The sequence below is a fragment of the Sardina pilchardus genome, chromosome 20 (assembly GCF_963854185.1).
Source record: "Sardina pilchardus chromosome 20, fSarPil1.1, whole genome shotgun sequence".
In the NCBI taxonomy this organism is placed as follows: Eukaryota; Metazoa; Chordata; class Actinopteri; order Clupeiformes; family Clupeidae; genus Sardina; species Sardina pilchardus.
The window spans coordinates 30,918,978-30,939,322 of record NC_085013.1 but is presented as its reverse complement, the minus strand read 5'-3'; the positions used below and the strand labels follow the sequence as shown (position 1 = coordinate 30,939,322).

Below are 20,345 nucleotides of genomic sequence, written 5' to 3'. Positions count from 1 at the left end.
GTTTAACCTTACAGGCATACAGTATTCCTTTTTTAACTGACTGTAATTCCATAAACACGAGAGAGGTTTTCTTAGACCTGATGCCTTTTATTATGATTATGGTCATGGTTATGGGACATGGCAGATGCTTTTGTCCAAAGCGACATGTACAAATAACAACAATATACAATAGCTACATTTAACAGTCAACAATTTAAAAAGCTGGTAAGACCTAACGCTTGGAGGTCCAGGGCCCTTTCAGGCACTTTGAGGCCGTCTGTTATACCTTGAGATTTTCAGGTTTTTCATCTAACTAAAAACACCTATACAAAAGTATTTTAATAAAGATGCCTTTTCATTTGATGTCTGACATCTGAGGATAATACTGTATGTGCACCATACCCACGTGCATACACCTTTAATTGTACAGTGTCCTTGAGTGACTTGAAAGGCGATTATAATTATAATAATAATTATTATTATTATTAGAGGTCCAAGCATATGGATTTGATGGAGGTATATAATCATAGAGGTAGTAGACATCGTATAGTGTTACTGGAGTAATTTAGCCTGCAACACTGTCACTGCATCATGAATGACAGCCCATGATAGGAATGTGGTATGTATGGACATACGTGTTTCTCAGCTCCACTACCCTGAGTTCTTTAGAACTGCTGGCAGGGTACCAGGTGTTTAAGTTGGGAAATGCACTTAGGTGGAAGTTGGAGGAGTTCATAACTTTCTGAGTGGTGGCTGGCAGAGTAGCCGAGGGTTGATTAAGGAATTATTACTTGGATTTGTCACGCTTTTTTTTGTGAATTCATGAAGTGTGCGTATGCTTGGTGTGTGCGTAGATGCCATTTGTAAATCTGTAATTCTGTGTAGTGTTGATTATACATTTTTAATGTTCAATGTCTATGCCCTTACTGTACATACAAGTGCTGTAAGCTATCCACACATGCAAAAACTAGGACATCCCCCTATAAACAAACGTTAGGCACAGCACCCAAGTCAATAGAATAGTTGTGTAAGAGGTGGAGGTTGTTGTGCCTCAAAAGCATCACATCATATAAACTGAAAATGTTATATTGATGCTCTCTACAGTGTCTAAACAATGTCTCTGAAGTAGCACTATAACTAAACCGCTAGCCTCTTGCCTCTTTTGTTGTGGCTTTAACCCCTCAACACTGAGAGTAGCCTACACATAAATAGAGTTTGTATTCACATGAACTAGCCAGAGAGGATTAGCAGGAACTCATGCTGGCCAGCCAATCACCAGCTAACATTAGCATGCACCCAATCATGGTGTGTGTTACAAAGAGGAGTTACCTGCTTAAAAGTATTTAAACCTGTTCTTTAGACAGGAATTCACTTCACTTCTCTCAACCGAAGACGACTCTCCTGTTGTCCTCAGCTTCATCTGAAGGTCAGTGGCTTGATATTTTATACTTCCATTTAAAGTAATAAATAATAGTTATTTTATCTTAAAACTAGATGTACCGCAAAGTGGTATAAAATATGGCACCGCTCAGTCCTCCACTCCACAAAAATAAATCACGCTTATACTGTACATCTGTTTCCTTCTCCTACTCCATCCCCTGCTGCAACCTTTATGTATGTAAATGAGTGTGTGCATGTGTGTGCTTGTTTTTGTGTATGTGTGCTTCTAGCATAGAGCATAGCATAGAGGTCATATCGTGATTGTGTTTTTTCTTCTTCTTCTTCTATTTTTTCCCCCCGTCATCTACTTCCTGAAATTTTGGTCAACGGTTCCCAGGACACCGTAAGGCCTGGGCACATGAAACTTGTTGGCCATGTAGCCTCAGTAGACTTCTACAGAAAACAAATGTTTGGTCCCCAGGGGCCACTCCACCCCTGCGCTGGCCCGAAACCCAAAGATTGCATTTTTTTTCTAAATAACTACTTGAACCGTGACACCGAGATTGATGAAATGTTTATGGTATGTTGGTCTCAAGAGCCCGCATCAACTTAGTTTATAGCAGTCATTTGTGATTTGCACCCGGACAGCAAAACATGAAAATGCAATACTTTAATCGCCCCTATCTTCAGATGAAATGTTATGAACTGCACCAAATTTCATGTGTATGATCAACCTGACATCCTCTGGGAGTATGCCACCTTTTGTGGAATTTCATCCATGTGGGGCTATAAAATAAATGAATTTGTGTACATTTAGTGACTGTACACCCATCGGCCTGCAGATGATGCTATGGAGCCAAGGATTGCACACTCACACACACATACTCAAACACGCACATACACAGATTCCACACGCGCACGGCACGCACACACACACACACACACACACACACACACACACACACACATATGCACGCACACATACAAACACGCAGACACCAAATTTCATGTGTATGATAAACGTAACATCCTCTGGGAGTATGTCAAGTTTTGTAGGCTATAAAATAAATTAATTTATGTGTACATCCATCGGCCTGCAGATATGGAGCGAAGGATTGTTGGTTGACACCGTCACACTCACATACGCAAACACACATATACACACACATACAGAGATTACACACAGACACACACACACACACACACACACGCACACATACATACACGCATGCAGACACACACACACACACACACACACACACACACACATGCATCCACACACAGACATGCATGCACACACACTCTCATACACAACAAAAGCAAACTCACACATGCACACACTCATTTATACACAAGCTGCAATAGTAGGAGATATATGCATATAACATTAAAAAAATGAGACTAAGGCACTCCGTTTTTAAATATTTTCTGGTAGCAAGACATCTAGCCTCTCGTCCTCAATTTTTCAATATATGCATATAATAATAATATATAATTGCACAAATAGGAGATACAGTAAAGTTGACAACCAATATTTATTTTTGTGGAGAGAATGTGCAGAACTGAGCGGCGGTATTGTGTACCACTATGCGGTGCATCTAGTTTTAACACATACAGTCCCCTCCAAAAGTATTGGAACACATGCTAAAGTAAACAATATAAAATCATCTTTTGGACATTGACCTTAAATGCCTTAAATAAAAAAAAAATGAGGAAATATTCAACCTTTAAGGACATCAATTTTCTTTGTGAATGAATTATGTATTGAAAATAAATAAATGTTTTCCTTAAAATACAGGGGTCATACTGTAAGTATTGGAATGCCTACTGTACTGTATGTTAACCCTATGTGTTAAAATTTCCATAGAGGCTAGCAGATTTTTATTGGTTTTTATTTTTTAAATGCCAGTTATTTCATGTATTCAGGACACTATGCACCCTGATAAAGTCCCCTTGGCCTTTGGAATTAAAATAACCCCACATCAACACATACCCCATACACCATTGGCATGGTTTTATTTTAGTTAGCCTATTAGCTATTTGATTAGATAGATAGATAGATAGATAGATAGATAGATAGATAGATAGATAGATAGATAGATAGATAGATAGATAGATAGATAGATAGATACTTTATTGATCCCCAAGGGTTCAATAGGGGAATTGCATTGAGCTCAATGAGAATTTAACCAGCTAATAGGCTAACTGAAATAAAAACCATGCCAATCTCTTGGTATGGTGATGGGTATGCGTTGATGTGGGGCTATTGATGTAAGATGATTCTAAGATGATTTTATATCATCACAATTAGCATGTGTTCCAATACTTTTGAAGGGGACTGTATGGTTAACATAGGGGTTCCAATACTTATGACCCCTGTAATTTAAGGAAAACATTTATTTATTTATGATACATTATTCATTTACAAAGAAAATTGATGTCCTTAAAGGTTGGATATTTCCTCATTTTTTAATTTAAGTTTTAAAGGGATAATCCGGAGTGAAATGCACTTTAGATAAATTTTTCGGACTATTGGGGGTACATACGTTGAGTTGACACCAAAAATCATGTCATTCGGATGTATTTTGAGAAAGTTCGAGCTCACCGTTTTTAGCCAAAACTCATTAGCCTAGAAGTGACCAGGGCGTGTCCTTTCACCGCTACAAAACGCTATTTTTATACCTCTTCTACTGTTCCAAACAACACTACACTTACGTGGTAGTGAGTAGAGGGTCCCTAAAGCCAAACCGAAGTATCCCCACGTCTTTATGTGGTCGGATAGAGAGTCCAGAATGAATTTAATCGAGTCAGTACCTTTCCGGAAATGTCGCTGCTGCAGCTGGCAACGTTTTAACAACACTTTACTAACATTTCCGGAAAGGTACGGACTCGATTAAATTCATTTAAATCACTACACTAAAATTGTATTTAGAGTGCATGCAAATGCACTCTACTGTTATCCGACATCTTCTTATTATCGATATTATTACAGTGCATGAAAATGCACTGTACTGTTCTTCCTAGGCTTCTTCTTCTTATTACAGTGCATGAAAATGCACTGTACTGTTCTTCCTCGGTCTTCTTCTTCTTCTTCTTCTTCTTCTTATTACAGTGCATGAAAATGCACTGTACTGTTCTTCCTAGTCTTCAACTTCTTCTTATTATTCTTCTAACGCACGCAATTCAGCTTCAACCGCTTCACGTAGAAACTCCATTCAAACTATGTCGCGTAGGTCTTACTTACGCGATGTGGGCTAAGTATTTTTCAACTTTGTAACTTTTATACTTTTTAAACTATTAGTTAAAAACTATTCCAATTTCCTCCATAGACTTAACATTGCTCATTATGACATCACGGCAGCAATTAGAATCTTACTCCAGCTGGTCAGCCACCTGGGCACCAACTGTCAGTTTCTCTCAGGCTCCTCTCTGAAGACTACATATTCTGTTCCCCTGTATCCTCTGCGCACAACAGTATCAAAATAAGTCCTCCTAATTCCATCCAACTTTATATCCATTCATCTTCTTCAAACCATTCACTCATCCACCCATTCTAAACAGTCTGCCTATCAACATCATCAATTAGACGCTCTACATTGAACTTTTAAACAATCTACTCTGTCTCAGGCTGGCTCTCTTAAGACTAGCCAGTTAAATTGATTACACCTGTATCTGTATCCACTACTCTCAGTAGAGAGCTGTGTCTCTCCATTCTACAAGAATATAAGGCACATTCCATCCAACATTCTATCCATTCATCTTCTTCAGACCATTCACCATCAACATCTATTAAACAATCTGTCTATCAACATCCATTAAACTCTCTGTCTATCAACATTAACTAGACTATCTACATTCAACTTTGAAATTATTTACTCTGTCTCAGGCTTTAAGAGTAGCCTACTCTGGCTCTCTTAAGACTAGCCAGTTAAATTGATTACACCTGTGTCAACTACTCTCAGAGAGCTGTATCAGTGTCTCTCTTAACAAGAATATAAGGCACATTCCATCCAACCTTCTATCCATTCATCTTCTTCAGACCATTCACTCATCCACCCATTAAACTGTCAATCAATATCTATTAAACAATCTGCCTATCAACATCCATTAAACATTCTGTCTATCAACATTAATTAGACTATCTACATACAACTTTTAAAGTATTTACTGTGGGTCCCTCTCAAGCAGCGTTTATATGTCCTCCCTCGCTCCTCGATCCTCAATGATCTACATAAAGAAAGATAGAAGAAGGGCTAGACTATCCCATTGTTGCCGCTCCATCATTCTTTATGTAGATCAGTGAGGAGCGAGAGAGGACGCGTAAACGCTATATGAGAGGCACCTTCTGTCTCAGGCTTTAAGCATACAAACTCATTAAGACTACAGATCCTGTTTCACTACTTCCTCTGTCCAAAACTGTTTCAAAATAAAGGTCCTCACTGCAATAATACACTATTAAATAATTTAACCATTGAAACTACTCAACTATTGAACTGTTCAACCATTCCAACTGTCAGTTATCATCCACTATGCCTCCAGTCAACTACATGAAACCTCCATGTACCTAGCAACCAACATAGCAACCATTAAAATTAAGTGTTTATGACCGTTTCCATAGCAACCAACATGATTATACTGCAGTAACTTCTTGTTTCCTGATAGTGGCCACCATGGATACCCTAGCAACAAATGTTTCAAAATAAAAGTCCTCACTAGCAAGTTAGCTAGTTAGCATGGTTAGCATTGTTAGCATAGTTAGCATTTTTAGCATTACTGCAAAAAATCATCAACTAAGTTAGCTAATCAACCTGGTTAGCATTGTTAGCAAATTTAGCATTGTTAGCATAGTTAGCATTCTTAGCATTACTGCTAGAAATCATCGGTTAAGTTAGCTAATCAACCTGGTTAGCATTGTTAGTAAAGTTAGCATTGCTAGCATAATAAGCATTTTTAGCGTAACTGCTAGAAATCATTAGTTAAGTTAGCTAATCAACATTTTAACATGAATGGAAATCATTAGTTAAGTTAGAACTGGAACGTTTCATCTTTAAACTGTCTACCTTCACACTATCAACTCTCTGTAAACTATGCAACCACCATGTTTACCCTAGCTACACCTTAGTAACCATATCTACATTATCTATCTATTTTTGCATTTTCATGCACTGGTAATTCCTTGGAATTGCATTTCTAGTTATTCTTCTAACGCACGCAATTTAACATAGAAAAGTTTAACGTAGAAACTTCATTCAAACTGTGTTACGTAGGTCTTACTTAGGACATGTGTGCTATGACTTTTCAACTTTGTAACTTTTATACTTTTTAAACTATTAGTTAAAAACTATTACAATTTCCCCCATAGACTTAACATTGCTCATTATGACATCACGGCAGCAATTAGAATCTTACGCCAGGTGGCCGGCCACCTGGGCACCAACTGTCAGTTTCTCTGGCTTTAAGCATACAGTCTCTCAGAAGACTACATATCCTGTTAACTGTTTCCTCTGTCCACAACTGTTTCAAAATAAAGGTCCTCACTGCAATAATACACTATTAAATCATTTAACCATTGAAACTACTCAACTATTGAACTGTTCAACCATTCCAACTGTCAGTTATCATCCACTATGCCTCCAGTCAACTACATGAAACCTCCATGTACCTAGCAACCAACATAGCAACCATTAAAATTAAGTGTTTATGACCGTTTCCATAGCAACCAACATGATTATACTGCAGTAACTTCTTGTTTCCTGATAGTGGCCACCATGGATACCCTAGCAACAAATGTTTCAAAATAAAAGTCCTCACTAGCAAGTTAGCTAGTTAGCATGGTTAGCATAGTTAAGATTGTTAGCATAGTTAACATTTTTAGCATAACTGCAAAAAATCATCAACTAAGTTAGCTAATCAACCTGGTTAGCATTGTTAGCAAATTTAGCATTGTTAGCATTTTTAGCATTACTGCTAGAAATCATCGGTTAAGTTAGCTAATCAACCTGGTTAGCATTGTTAGTAAAGTTAGCATTGCTAGCATTATTAGCATTTTTAGCGTCACTGCTAGAAATCATTAGCTAAGTTAGCTAATCAACATTTTAACATGAATAGAAATCATTAGTTAAGTTAGAACTGGAATGTTTCATCTTTAAACTGTCTATCTTCACACTATCAACTCTCTGTAAACTATGCAACCACCATGTTTACCCTAGCTACACCTTAGTAACCATATCTACATTATCTATTTTTGCATTTTCATGCACTGGTAATTCCTTGGAATTGCATTTCTAGTTATTCTTCTTCTAACGCACGCAATTCAGCTTCAACCGCTTAACGTAGAAACTCCATTCAAATTTTGACGCGTAGGTCTTACTTACGCGATGTGGGCTTTGTATTTTTCAACTTTGTAACTTTTATACTTTTTAAACTATTAGTTAAAAACTATTACAATTTCCCCCATAGACTTAACATGGCTCATTATGACATCACGGCAGCAATTAGAATGTTACCCCAGCTGGTCAGCCACCTGGGCACCAACTGTCAGTTTCTCTCAGGCTTTACAATCTCTCTGAAGACTTCTGTTCTGTTCCCCTGTATCCTCTGCGCACAACAGTATCAAAATAAGTCCTCCTAATTCCATTCAACTTTATATCCATTCATCTTCTTCAAACCATTCACTCATCCACCCATTCTAAACAGTCTGCCTATCAACATCAATTAGACGCTCTACATTCAACTTTTAAACAATCTACTCTGTCTCAGGCTGACTAGCCAGTTAAATTGATTACACCTGTATCTGTATCCACTACTCTCAGTAGAGAGCTGTGTTTCTCCATTCTACAAGAATGTAAGGCACATTCCATCCAACATCCTATCCATTCATCTTCTTCAGACCATTCACTCATCCACCCATTAAACTGTCTATCAACATCTATTAAACAATCTGTCTATCAACATCCATTAAACTCTCTGTCTATCAACATTAATTAGACTATCTACATTCAACTTTTAAATTATTTACTCTGTCTCAGGCTTTAAGAGTACAATATGGCTCTCTTAAGACTAGCCAGTTAAATTGATTACACCTGTATCAACTACTCTCAGAGAGCTGTATCAGTGTCTCTCTTAACAAGAATATAAGGCACATTCCATCCAACCTTCTATCCATTCATCTTCTTCAGACCATTCACTCATCCACCCATTAAACTGTCAATCAATATCTATTAAGCAATCTGCCTATCAACATCCGTTAAACATTCTGTCTATCAACATTAATTAGACTATCTACATACAACTTTTAAAGTATTTACTGTGGGTCCCTCTCAAGCAGCGTTTATATGTCCTCCCTCGCTCCTCGCTCCTCAATGATCTACATAAAGAGAGATAGAAAAAGGGCTAGACTATCCCATTGTTTCCGCTCCATCATTCTTTATGTAGATCAGTGAGGATCGAGGGAGGACGCGTAAACGCTATATATTAGAGGCACCTTCTGTCTCAGGCTTTAAGCATACAATCTCATTAAGACTACAGATCCTGTTTCACTACTTGCTCTGTCCACAACTGTTTCAAAATAAAGGTCCTCACTGCAATAATACACTATTAAATCATTTAACCACTGAAAGTACTCAACTATTGAACTGTTCAACCATTCCAACTGTCAGTTATCATCCACTATGCCTCCAGTCAACTACATGAAACCTCCATGTACCTAGCAACCAACATAGCAACCATTAAAATTAAGTGTTTATGACCGTTTTCATAGCAACCAACATGCTTATACTGCAGTAACTTCTTGTTTCCTGATAGTGGCCACCATGGATACCCTAGCAACAAATGTTTCAAAATAAAAGTCCTCACTAGCAAGTTAGCTAGTTAGCATGGTTAGCATAGTTAGCATTGTTAGCATAGTTAGCATTTTTAGCATAACTGCAAAAAATCATCAACTAAGTTAGCTAATCAACCTGGTTAGCATTGTTAGCAAATTTAGCATTGTTAGCATAGTTAGCATTTTAGCATTACTGCTAGAAATCATCGGTTAAGTTAGCTAATCAACCTGGTTAGCATTGTTAGTAAAGTTAGCATTGCTAGCATAATAAGCATTTTTAGCGTAACTGCTAGAAATCATTAGCTAAGTTAGCTAATCAACATTTTAACATGAATAGAAATCATTAGTTAAGTTAGAACTGGAACGTTTCATCTTTAAACTGTCTACCTTCACACTATCAACTCTCTGTAAACTATGCAACCACCATGTTTACCCTAGCTACACCTTAGTAACCATATCTACATTATCTATCTATTTTTGCATTTTCATGCACTGGTAATTCCTTGGAATTGCATTTCTAGTTATTATTACAGTGCATGAAAATGCACTGTACTGTTCTTCCTATTCTTAAACTTCTTCTTCTTATTATTAGAGTGCATGAAAATGCACTCTACTGTTATCCGATTTATTCTTATTATTTTTATTTTTCCTCTAACGTTTTTGTGCGTTCAATTCAGCTTCAACCGTTTAACGTAGAAACTTCATTCAAACTGTGCTGCGTAGGTCTTACTTAGGTGACTTCAGCTTTGTATTTTTCAACTTTGAAAACTTTATCGTTGAATTTATATTAATTTTTTAAGACATTTTTTCTCCCATAGACTTAACATTGGATTATGACATCATAATAGGGCAATTAGAATCTTATGCCAGGTGGCCAGCCCCACCTGCAGCAGCTCTCTCTCTCTCAGGCTTTAAGCATACAATCTCTCTGAAGACTACACATATCCTGTTAAACTGTTTCCTCTGTCCACAACTGTTTCAAAATAAAAGTCCTCACTGCAATAATACACTATTAAATCATTTAACCATTGAAACTACTCAACTATTGAACTGTTCAACCATTCCAACTGTCAGTTATCATCAACTATGCCTCCAGTCAACTACATGAAACCTCCATGTACCTAGCAACCAACATAGCAACCATTAAAATTAAGCGTTTATGACCGTTTCCATAGCAACCAACATGATTTTACTACAGTAACTTCTTTATTCCTGATAGTGGCCACCATAGATACCCTATCAACAAATGTTTCAAAATAAAAGTCCTCACTAGCAAGTTAGCTAGTTCGCATGGTTAGCATTGTTAGCATAGTTAGCATTTTTAGCATAACTGTTAGAAATGGTTAGCTAAGTTAGCTAATCAACCTGGTTAGCATTGTTAGCATAGTTAGCATTGTTAGCATAGTTAGCATTTTTAGCATAACTGTTAGAAATGATTAGCTAAGTTAGCTAATCAGCCTGGTTAGCATTGTTAGCATAGTTAGCATTTTTAGCATTTTTAGCATAACTGCTAGAAATCATTAGTTCAGTTAGAACTGTAATGTTCAAGCTTTAAACTGTCTACCTTCACACTATCAGCTTTCTTTAAACTATGCAACCACCATGTTTACCCTAGCTACACCTTAGTAACTATATCTACATTATCTACTCTATCTATACATTTTTGCATTTTCATGCACTCGTAATTTCCCTGGAATTACATTCTCTAGTTCTTCTTCTAACGCACGCAATTCAGCTTCAACCGCTTTACGTAGAAACTCCATTCAACTTTTGTCCCGTAGGTCTTACTTACGCGATGTGGGCAATGTATTTTTCAACTTTGTAACTTTTATACTTTTTAAACTATTAGTTAAAAACTATTACAATTTCCCCCATAGACTTAACCTTGCTCATTATGACATCACGGCAGCAATTAGAATCTTACGCCAGGTGGCCAGTCCAGGTGCAGCAGCTCTCTCTTTCTCTCAGGCTCTTGAGACTACATTTTCTGTTCCCCTGTATCAACTGTATCAACATAAGTCTTCCTAATTCCATCCAACTTTCTATCCATTCATCTTCTTCAAACCATTCACTCATCCACCCATTCTAAACAGTCTGCCTATCAACATCAATTGGACGATCTACATTCAACTTTTAAACAATCTACTCTGTCTCAGGCTTACACTCTGGCTCTATTAAGACTAGCCAGTTAAATTGATTACACCTGTATCATCCACTACTCTCAGTAGAGAGCTGTGTCTTTCCACTCTACAAGAATATAAGGCACATTCAATCCAACTTTCTATCCATTCATCTTCTTCAGACCATTCACTCATCCACCCATTAAACTGTCTATCAACATCTATTAAACAATCTACCTATCAACATCCATTAAACTCTCTGTCTATCAACATTAATTAGACTATCTACATTCAACTTTTAAATTATTTACTCTGTCTCAGGCTTTAAGCACACTCTGGTTCTCTTAAGACTAGCCAGTTAAATTGATTACACCTGTATCAACTACTCTCAGAGAACTGTATCAGTTGCTGCGTTTACATGAGAGCTTTAATTCCGAATAAAACCAAGTTAAATCGGAATAAAAGTTAATTACGCTTTAAAAGAGACCATGTAAACGTTTATTCCGCTTGAAAATGATTATTCTGAATTAAACTTAATTCCGATTTAAGTGGTTGGTTTATTCCGATGTTAAAGCGGAATTAACGCACTCCTTGATCATGTAAACCTTTATTCCGATTCAAAGTTTATTCCGTTTGTTTGGCGCATGCTCATACAAGGAGGAAGACGCAGCGCATGCTCGTTTCTTGCTAATTCGGCTCCGTCTTCTTCCCCCCTTCTCCGGCACTGTTCTCCTCCTCAGCTAGCAAACGTGAAGCTTGACAATATTCTCGAGCTGCTGGTTAAATAGTAGGCCTATTATCAGAATTACTGCGAAACCCGTTTTCATTATGTTATTGCCCATGCTATAACGTTAACCCGAGATGACAAAAAAGCCGCTAGCCAGCTAAAGTTTGTTTTCTTCCGGTAGACCTTAATTAGGCTGCGTTCATGCACCGCCTGTCCAATCGGAACCCTTCCCTACCCCCAGATGTTCAGCGGAATACAATAAAGCGGAATGAACCTATGCTCCATGTAAACGCCAATTCGGAATTATTATTTCCATGTAAACTCGAAGGAGAATATTTTAATTCCGATTTATTTAATTCTGAATAAACTAATTCGGAATTAAAAACATCATGTAAATGTGGCAAGTGTCTCTCTTAACAAGAATATAAGGCACATTCCATCCAACCTTCTATCCATTCATCTTCTTCAGACCATTCACTCATCCACCCATTAAACTGTCAATCAATATCTATTAAACAATCTGCCTATCAACATCCATGAAACATTCTGTCTATCAACATTAATTAGACTATCTACATACAACTTCTAAAGTATTTACTGTGGGTGCCTCTCAAGCAGCGTTTATATGTCCTCCCTCGCTCCTCGATCCTCAATGATCTACATAAAGAAAGATAGAAGAAGGGCTAGACTATCCCATTGTTGCCGCTCCATCATTCTTTATGTAGATCAGTGAGGATCGAGGAGCGAGAGAGGACGCGTAAACGCTATATGAGAGGCACCTTCTGTCTCAGGCTTTAAGCATACAATCTCATTAAGACTACAGATCCTGTTTCACTACTTCCTCTGTCAACAACTGTTTCAAAATAAAGGTCCTCACTGCAATAATACACTATTAAATCATTTAACCATTGTAACTACTCAACTATTTAACTGTTCAACCATTCCAACTGTCAGTTATCAACTATGCTTCCAGTCAACTACACGAAAACTCCATGTACCTAGCAACCAACATAGCAACCATTAAAATTAAGCGTTTATGACCGTTTCCATAGCAACCAACATGATTATACTGCAGTAACTTCTTGTTTCCTGATAGTGGCCACCATGGATACCCTAGCAACAAATGTTTCAAAATAAAAGTCCTCACTAGCAAGTTACCTAGTTAGCATAGTTAGCATTGTTAGCATTTTTAGCATAACTGCAAAAAAAACATCAACTAAGTTAGCTAATCAACCTGGTTAGCATTGTTAGCAATTTTAGCATTGTTAGCATTTTTAGCATTATTTCTAGAAATCATCAGTTAAGTTAGCTAATCAACCTGGTTAGCATTGTTAGTTTAAGTTAGCATTGCTACCATAGTAAGCATTGCTAGCATAGTTAGCATTTTTAGCATAACTGCTAGAAATCATTAGCTAAGTTAGCTAATCAACCTGGTTAGCACTGTGAGCATAGCTAGCATAGTTAACATTTTTACCATTACTGCATGAAATCAGTAGCTAAGTTAACCAATCAACCTGGTTATCATTGTTACCATAGTTAACATTTTAACGTTGAATAGTAATCATTAGTTAAGTTAGAGCTGGGAATTTTTCAGCTTTAAACTGTCTACCTTCACACTATCAACTCTCTGTAAACTATGCAACCACCATGTTTACCCTAGCTACACCTTAGTAACCATATCTACATTATCTATCTATTTTTGCATTTCATGCACTGGTAATTCCTTGGAATTGCATTTCTAGTTCTTCTTCTAACGCACGCAAATCAGCTAGAACCGTTTAACGTAGAAACTTCATTCAAACTGCGTTACGTAGGTCTTACTTAGGACATGTGTGCTATGACTTTTCAACTTTGTAACTTTTATACTTTTTAAACTATTAGTTAAAAACTATTACAATTTCCCCCATAGACTTAACATTGCTCATTATGACATCACGGCAGCAATTAGAATCTTACTCCAGCTGGTCAGCCACCTGGGCACCAACTGTCAGTTTCTCTCAGGCAATCTCTCTGAAGACTACATATTCTGTTCCCCTGTATCCTCTGTGCACAACAGTATCAAAATAAGTCCTCCTAATTCCATCCAACTTTATATCCATTCATCTTCTTCAAACCATTCACTCATCCACCCATTCTAAACAGTCTGCCTATCAACATCAATTAGACGTTCTACATTCAACTTTTAAACAATCTACTCTGTCTCAGGCTGGCTCTCTTAAGACTAGCCAGTTAAATTGATTACACCTGTATCTGTATCCACTACTCTCAGTAGAGAGCTGTGTCTCTCCATTCTACAAGAATATAATATAAGGCACATTCCATCCAACATTCTATCCATTCATCTTCTTCAGACCATTCACTCATCCACCCATTAAACTGTCTATCAACATCTATTAAACAATCTGTCTATCAACATCCATTAAACTCTCTGTCTATCAACATTAATTAGACTATCTACATTCAACTTTTTAAATTATTTACTCTGTCTCAGGCTTTAAGAGTACACTCTGGCTCTCTTAAGACTAGCCAGTTAAATTGATTACACCTGTGTCAACTACTCTCAGAGAGCTGTATCAGTGTCTCTCTTAACAAGAATATAAGGCACATTCCATCCAACCTTCTATCCATTCATCTTCTTCAGACCATTCACTCATCCACCATTAAACTGTCAATCAATATCTATTAAACAATCTGCCTATCAACATCCATTAAACATTCTGTCTATCAACATTAATTAGACTATCTACATACAACTTTTAAAGTATTTACTGTGGGTCCCTCTCAAGCAGCGTTTATATGTCCTCCCTCGCTCCTCGATCCTCAATGATCTACATAAAGAAGGATAGAAGAAGGGCTAGACTATCCCATTGTTGCCGCTCCATCATTCTTTATGTAGATCAGTGAGGAGCGAGAGAGGACGCGTAAACGTTATATGAGAGGCACCTTCTGTCTCAGGCTTTAAGCATACAATCTCTCTGTGAAGACTACAGATCCTGTTAACTGTTTCCTCTGTCCACAACTGTTTCAAAATAAAAGTCCTCACTGCAATAATACACTATTAAATCATTTGACCATTGAAACTACTCAACTATTAACTGTTCAACCATTCCAACTGTCAGTTATCATCAACTATGCCTCCAGTCAACTAAATGAAACCTCCATGTACCTAGCAACCAACATAGCAACCATTAAAATTAAGTGTTTATGACCGTTTCCATAGCAACCAACATGATTATACTGCAGTAACTTCTTCTTTCCTGATAGTGGGCACCATGGATACCCTAGCCACAAATGTTTCAAAATAAAAGTCCTCACTAGCAAGTTAGCTAGTTAGCATGGTTAGCATAGTTAGCATTGTTAGCATAGCTAGCATTTTTAGCATAACTGTAAAAAATCATCAACTAAGTTAGCTAATCAACCTGGTTAGCATTGTTAGCAAATCTAGCATTGTTAGCATAGTTAGCATTTTTAGCATTACTGCTAGAAATCATTGGTTAAGTTAGCTAATCAACCTGGTTAGCATTGTTAATAAAGTTAGCATTGCTAGCATAATTAACATTTTTAGCACAACAGCTAGAAATCATTAGCTAAGTTAGCTAATCAACATTTTAACATGAATAGAAATCATTAGTTAAGTTAGTTCTGGAATGTTTCATCTTTAAACAGTCTACCTTCACACTATCAACTCTCTGTAAACTATGCAACCACCATGTTTACCCTAGCTACACCTTAGTAACCATATCTACATTATCTATCTTTTTTGCATTTTCATGCACTGGTAATTCCTTGGAATTGCATTTCTAGTTCTTCTTCAGACACTTTTTGTGCGTTCAATTCAGCTTCAACCGTTTAACGTAGAAACTTCATTCAAACTGCGCTGCGTAGGTCTTACTTAGGTGACTTCAGCTATGTATTTTTCAACTTTGAAAACTTTATCGTTGAATTTATATTAATTTTTTAAAACATTTTTTCTCCCATAGACTTAACATTGGATTATGACATCATAATAGGGCAATTAGAATCTTATGCCAGGTGGCCAGCCCCACCTGCAGCAGCTCTCTCTCTCTCAGGCTTTAAGCATACAATCTCTCTGAAGACTACACATATCCTGTTAAACTGTTTCCTCTATCCACAACTGTTTCAAAATAAAAGTCCTCACTGCAATAATACACTATTAAATCATTTAACCATTGAAACTACTCAACTATTTAACTGTTCAACCATTCCAACTGTCAGTTATCATCCACTATGCCTCCAGTCAACTACATGAAACCTCCATGTACCTAGCAACCAACATAGCAACCATTAAAATTAAGTGTTTATGACCGTTTCCATAGCAACCAACATGATTTTACTACAGTAACTTCTTTATTCCTGATAGTGGCCACCATAGATACCCTATCAACAAATGTTTCAAAATAAAAGTCCTCACTAGCAAGTTAGCTAGTTAGCATGGTTAGCATTGTTAGCATAGTTAGCATTTTTAGCATAACTGCTAGAAATGGTTAGCTAAGTTAGCTAATCAACCTGGTTAGCATTGTTAGCATAGTTAGCATTGTTAGCATAGTTAGCATTTTTAGCTTAACTGTTAGAAATGATTAGCTAAGTTAGCTAATCAGCCTGGTTAGCATTGTTAGCATTTTTAGCATAACTGCTAGAAATCATTAGTTCAGTTAGAACTGTAATGTTTAAGCTTTAAACTGTCTACCTTCACACTATCAGCTTTCTTTAAACTATGCAACCACCATGTTTACCCTAGCTACACCTTAGTAACTATATCTACATTATCTACTGTATCTATACATTTTTGCATTTTCATGCACTCGTAATTTCCCTGGAATTACATTCTCTAGTTACAGTGCATGAAAATGCACTGTACTGTTCTCCCTCGGTCTTCTTCTTCTTCTTCTTCTTATTACAGTGCATGAAAATGCACTGTACTGTTATTCCAAGTCTTCTTATTATTATTATTAAACTTCTTCTTCTAACGCAGCCAATTCAGCTTCAACCGTTTAACGTAGAAACTTCATTCAAACGTTGTTGCGTAGGTCTTGCTTATGCCATGCCTGCTTTGTATTTTTTAACTTTGTAACTTTTATACTTTTTAAACTATTACTTAAAAACTATTACCATTTCCCCCATAGACTTAACATTGCTCATTATGACATCACGGCAGCAATTAGAATCTTACGCCAGGTGGCCGGCCACCTGGGCACCAACTGTCAGTTTCTCTGGCTTTAAGCATACAGTCTCTCAGAAGACTACATATCCTGTTAACTGTTTCCTCTGTCCACAACTGTTTCAAAATAAAAGTCCTCACTGCAATAATACACTATTAAATCATTTAACCATTGAAACTACTCAACTATTGAACTGTTCAACCATTCCAACTGTCAGTTATCATCCACTATGCCTCCAGTCAACTACATGAAACCTCCATGTACCTAGCAACCAACATAGCAACCATTCAAATTAAGTGTTTATGACCGTTTCCATAGCAACCAACATGATTATACTGCAGTAACTTCTTGTTTCCTGATAGTGGCCACCATGGAAACCCTAGCAACAAATGTTTCAAAATAAAAGTCCTCACTAGCAAGTTAGCTAGTTAGCATGGTTAGCATAGTTAGCATTGTTAGCATTTTTAGCATAACTGCAAAAAATCATCAACTAAGTTAGCTAATCAACCTGGTTAGCATTGTTAGCAAATTTAGCATTGTTAGCATTTTTAGCATTACTGCTAAAAATCATCGGTTAAGTTAGCTAATCAACCTGGTTAGCATTGTTAATAAAGTTAGCATTGCTAGCATAATTAGCATTTTTAACGTAACTGCTAGAAATCATTACCTAAGTTAGCTAATCAACATTTTAACATGAATAGAAATCATTAGTTAAGTTAGAGCTGGAATGTTTCATCTTTAAACTGTCTACCTTCACACTATCAACTCTCTGTAAACTATGCAACCACCATGTTTACCCTAGCTACACCTTAGTAACCATATCTACATTATCTATCTATTTTTGCATTTTCATGCACTGGTAATTCCTTGGAATTGCATTTCTAGTTATTATTCTTCTTCTAACGCACGCAATTCAGCTTCAACCGTTTAACGTAGAAACTTCATTCAAACGTTGTTGCGTAGGTCTTGCTTATGCCATGCCTGCTTTGTATTTTTCAACTTTGTAACTTTTATACTTTTTAAACTATTAGTTAAAAACTATTACAATTCCCCCCATAGACTTAACATTGCTCATTATGACATCACGGCAGCAATTAGAATCTTAGGCCAGGTGGCCGGCCACCTGGGCACCAACTGTCAGTTTCTCTGGCTTTAAGCATACAGTCTCTCAGAAGACTACATATCCTGTTAACTGTTTCCTCTGTCCACAACTGTTTCAAAATAAAAGTCCTCACTGCAATAATACACTATTAAATCATTTAACCATTGAAACTACTCAACTATTGAACTGTTCAACCATTCCAACTGTCAGTTATCATCCACTATGCCTCCAGTCAACTACATGAAACCTCCATGTACCTAGCAACCAACATAGCAACCATTAAAATTAAGTGTTTATGACCGTTTCCATGATTATACTGCAGTAACTTCTTGTTTCCTGATAGTGGCCACCATGGATACCCTAGCAACAAATGTTTCAAAATAAAAGTCCTCACTAGCAAGTTAGCTAGTTAGCATGGTTAGCATAGTTAGCATTGTTAGCATAGTTATTATTTTTAGCATAACTGCAAAAAATCATCAACTAAGTTAGCTAATCAACCTGGTTAGCATTGTTAGCAAATTTAGCATTGTTAGCATAGTTAGCATTTTTAGCATTGCTGCTAGAAATCATTGGTCAAGTTAGCTAATCAACCTGGTTAGCATTGTTAGTAAAGTTAGCATTGCTAGCATAATTAGCATTTTTAGCGTAACTGCTAGAAATCATTAGCTAAGTTAGCTAATCAACATTTTAACATGAATAGAAATCATTAGTTAAGTTAGAATTGGAATGTTTCATCTTTAAACAGTCTACCTTCACACTATCAACTCTCTGTAAACTATGCAACCACCATGTTTACCCTAGCTACACCTTAGTAACCATATCTACATTATCTATCTTTTTCTGCATTTTCATGCACTGGTAATTCCTTGGAATTGCATTTCTAGTTGATATTATTCTTCTAATGCTTTTTGTGCGTTCAATTCAGCTTCAACCGTTCAACGTAGAAACTTCATTCAAACTGCGCTGCGTAGGTCTTACTTAGGTGACTTCAGCTATGTAATTTTCAACTTTGTAACTTTTATACTTTTTGAACTATTAAATAAAAACTATTAAAAATTCCCCATAGACTTAACATTACATTATGACATCATAATAGGGCAATTAGAATCTTATGCCAGGTGGCCAGTCCAGGTGCAGCAGCTCTCTCTCTCTCAGGCTTTAAGCATACAATCTCATTAAGACTACAGATCCTGTTTCAATACTTCCTCTGTCCACAACTGTTTCAAAATAAAAGTCCTCACTGCAATAATACACTATTAAATCATTTAACCATTGAAACTACTCAACTATTTAACTGTTCAACCATTCCAACTGTCAGTTATCATCAACTATGCCTCCAGTCAACTACATGAAACCTCCATGTACCTAGCAACCAACATAGCAACCATTAAAATTAAGCGTTTATGACCGTTTCCATAGCAACCAACATGATTTTACTACAGTAACTTCTTTATTCCTGATAGTGGCCACCATAGATACCCTATCAACAAATGTTTCAAAATAAAAGTCCTCACTAGCATGTTCGCTAGTTAGCATGGTTAGCATTGTTAGCATTTTTAGCATAACTGCTAGAAATGATTAGCTAAGTTAGCTAATCAACCTGGTTAGCATTGTTAGCATAGTTAGCATTGTTAGCATAGTTAGCATTTTTAACATAACTGTTAGATTTGATTAGCTAAGTTAGCTAATCAACCTGGTTAGCAATGTTAGCATAGTTAGCATTGTTAGCATCTTTAGCATAACTGCTAGAAATCATTAGTTCAGTTAGAACTGTAATGTTTAAGCTTTAAACTGTCTACCTTCACACTATCAGCTTTCTTTAAACTATGCAACCACCATGTTTACCCTAGCTACACCTTAGTAACTATATCTACATTATCTACTGTATCTATACATTTTTGCATTTTCATGCACTCGTAATTTCCCTGGAATTACATTCTCTAGTTTGTATTTATATTGTTATAAAAAAGCATCGAAAAAGTATCGAAATCACAATTCTTGACCTAGTATCGGGATCGAAACAATACTTTTGGTA

General features: G+C 36.7%; 1 protein-coding gene across 3 annotated transcripts in view; it reads left to right on the top strand.

The window, feature by feature from the left end:
- The first annotated feature begins 1,362 nt into the window (after nt 1-1,362).
- LOC134068003 (stonustoxin subunit alpha-like) overlaps nt 1,363-20,345 on the top strand; it is a 62,050-nt gene continuing 43,067 nt past the window's right edge. For 2 of the 3 annotated variants that reach the window (XM_062523496.1, XM_062523498.1), the window contains exon 1: nt 1,372-1,405. The gene's annotated coding sequence lies outside the window, so the exon portion shown is untranslated. Of the gene's footprint in view, nt 1,406-20,345 lie in introns of all 3 variants that reach the window. The other variant, XM_062523497.1, reaches the window with a different exon arrangement.